This window comes from Myotis myotis, unplaced genomic scaffold (genome assembly GCF_014108235.1).
Source record: "Myotis myotis isolate mMyoMyo1 unplaced genomic scaffold, mMyoMyo1.p scaffold_m19_p_3, whole genome shotgun sequence".
In the NCBI taxonomy this organism is placed as follows: Eukaryota; Metazoa; Chordata; class Mammalia; order Chiroptera; family Vespertilionidae; genus Myotis; species Myotis myotis.
Window position 1 is genome coordinate 101310553 of NW_023416335.1, and position 3462 is coordinate 101314014.

The window sequence follows — 3462 nt, forward strand, 5'->3', positions numbered from 1 at the left end:
GCTGAATGGATAAGAAAACATTACCCATATATATGATGTCTACAAGAGATTAACCTCAGAAAAAAGGACTCACACAGACTGAAAGTGAAGGGTTGGAAAAATATTTTCAGGCAAAAAAAAAAAATGTGGTTGCAATACTTATATCTGACAAAATAGACCTCAATGTGAAGGCCATAAAAAGAGATAAGGGACTGACGCGGCCGGGGTGGGAGCTGAGCCGGAGCCAGAGTTGCAGAGATGTGGAAATATGGAGGCCTCTGCCACTCTCTTGTCCCTGAGTTGGAAGCAGATCTCCCTGCCGGCTGAGACAGGTTGTCTTGTGGAAATGAAGGTTTAAGGACAAGTTGTCTACCAGATTAGAAGATGGGATCAAACAGCAGCAGAATTGGTGATCTTCTTAAAAATGAGTACTTAAAAAAGTTATCAGGCACAGAATCTGTCTCTGAGAATGACCCGTTCTGGAATCAGCTTCTCTCATTTTCTTTCCCTGCACCAACCAGCAGTACTGCCTCTTGGAGGAGGCAACTATTTCAGTCTGCAGGTCTTTAGTTGAAAACAATCCTCGAACAGGAAACCTTGGTGCATTGATTAAGGTCTTCCTTTCTAGAACCAAAGAACTAAAACTTTCAGCAGAATGACGGAATCACATCTCCATTTGGCAGACAGACAATGCTTTGTTTATTATTTGTTATTTGCTGAAAGTGTTCATCTGTGAGATGTCAGAAGAGGAATGACAACTTCATTTTACTTATGAAGAAAAATCTGGCAGTTACAGTTCTGACTCAGAAGATCTTTTGGAAGAATTAGTCTGCTGTTTGATGCAGTTAATCACTATTATTCCACTCATAGACCTTACATATGAAATATCAGTGGAAGCTTTATCAACAATGGTTGTTTTCCTTTCCTGCCAACTATATCACAAGGAAGTTTTGCGACAGAGCATTAGTCACAAGTATTTGATGCGAGGTCGATGTCTTCCATACACCAGCAAACTTGTGAAAACTTTATTGTATAACTTCATCAGACAAGAAAAGCCACCTCCTCCAGGCGCCCATGTTTTCCCTCAGCAGTCAGATGGGGGAGGACTGCTGTATGGACTTGCATCAGGTGTAGCAACTGGACTCTGGACTGTCTTCACCCTGGGTGGCATGGGAAGCAAAGCGGCCAACACGGCGACACTTTCTTCCCCTCTTGCCAACCAGTCTCCTGCTCTTGCTGGTGCTGGCCAACCTGACAGATGCTGCAGAAGCCCCAAACCCCTACAGACAGGCCATCATATCCTTCAAGAACACACAAGATAACAGTCCTTTCCCCTCATCAATTCCACATGCTTTCCAGATTAATTTTAACAGTTTGTACATGACTCTCTGTGAGCAGCAGACGTCTGATCAGGCAACTCTCCTATTGTATACATTGCTTCATCAGAGTAGTAATATTAGAACGTACATGTTGGCTCGCACAGATATGTAAAATCTTGTTTTACCAATTCTTGAGATTCTGTATCATGTTGAAGAAAAAAACTCACACCACGTTTATATGGCACTTATAATATTGTTTATCCTTACAGAAGATGATGGCTTCAATAGGTCCATTCACGAAGTGATATTAAAAAATATTACTTGGTATTCAGTACGGGTTTTAACAGAAATTTCACTGGGGAGTCTCCTAATACTGGTCGTAATAAGAACCATTCAGTACAACATGACAAGGACAGGAGAGAAGTACCTTCACACAAATTGTTTGGCAGCTTTAGCAAATATGTCAGCCCAGTTCTGTTCTCTCCATCAGTATGCTGCCCAGAGGATCATCAGTTTGTTTTCCCTGCTGTCTAAAAAAACACAACAAAGTTCTGGAACAAGCTACACAGTCCTTGAGAGGTTCGCTAAGTTCCAATGATGTTTCTCTACCAGATTATGCACAAGACCTAAATGTCATCGAGGAAGTGATTCGAATGATGTTAGAGGTCATCAATTCCTGCCTGGCAACTACTCTTCACCACAACCCAAACCTGGTGTATGCACTGCTTTACAAATGAGATCTCTTTGAGCAATTCCAAACTCATCCTTCATTTCAGGATATAATGCAAAATATTCATCTGATGATCACCTTCTTCAGCTCCAGGTTGCTACAGGCTGGAGCTGAGCTCTCGGTGGAATGGGTCCTGGAAATCATCAAGCAAGGAATTGTTGCTCTTTCGAAAGACAGGCTGAAGAAGTTTCAGGAATTGAAATTCAAGTATGTGGAAGAGGAGCAGCCCAAGAAGTTCTTCATCCCCTATGTCTGGTCCCTGGTGTACAACTCTGTCCCCAGCCTGTACTGGAGCCCGCAGGACATCCAGCTGTTCACGATGGACTCCAACTGAGGGCAGCCCCACCCGCCCTGCCACCAAGCACCTTCTTGTTTTTTCTTTCTGGCGAACAGACCAGGGAGATGGCCTGGTGTCTTCTGTTAGGATCAGGAAACAGGCATGTTTCCCTTGCACACTCGGATGTGGAGCATCGGTGCCAGTTGTTAATAGATCACTCGGCTTTGATTATAGTACAAAAGCGGGGGGAGGGGCACAACAATAATAAATATCCAACCTGCTGTCAATGAAAAAAAAAAGATAAGGAAGGCCACTTCATAATACTAAGGGGAGCAATTAAACAAGAAGATATAACTCTGGTAAACATATATGCACCAAATACAGGAGCACACAAATACATAAAAAAACTTCTGGAAGGTATCAAGGAAGAGATCAACAGCAATACAATCATAGCAGTGGACTTTAATACCTCATTGACACCACTGGATAAATCCTCTAGACAAAAAAATCAGCAAAGAAACAGCAATCCTAAAAACCCACTAGATCTGATAGAATTAATTTTTTAAAAAATGTATTTTATTGGTTTTTTACAGAGAGGAAGGGAGAGGGATAAAGAGCTAGAAACATCAATGAGAGAGAAACATCAATCAACTACCTCCTGCACACTGCCTACTGGAGATGTGCCCACAACCAAGGTATATGCCCTTGCGTGGAATCGAACCTTGGACCCTTCAGTCTGCAGGCCAATGCTTTAAACACTGAGCCAAACCAGTCAGGGCCAACAGAATTAATTGACATCTTCAGAACATTTCACCCCAAAGCTACAGAATACACATTCTTCTCAAGTTCACATGGGACATTTTCAAAGACAGACCACATGGTAGGACACAGACTAAGTCTCTACAAATTCAAGAAGGTAGAAATCATCTTTTCAGATCACAGTGGCATAAAATTAGAAATCCACTACAATAAAAACAATCAAACACATGTAGGCTAAATAGCATGCTATTAAACAATGAACGGATTATCAAATAGATCAAAGAAGAAATAAAGAACATTCTGGAAACAAATAAAAATGAAAACACAACAATTCAAAATGTGTGGGACACAATGAAAGCACGCCTGAGAGGGAAGTTCACACTAGCACTACAGGCCTA

The 3462-nt window shown here is 41.7% G+C and overlaps 1 pseudogene; it reads left to right on the top strand.

The window, feature by feature from the left end:
- Positions 1–290: 290 nt before the first annotated feature.
- Positions 291–2374, top strand: LOC118651927 (annotated as a pseudogene).
- The last annotated feature ends 1088 nt before the right edge of the window (positions 2375–3462 follow it).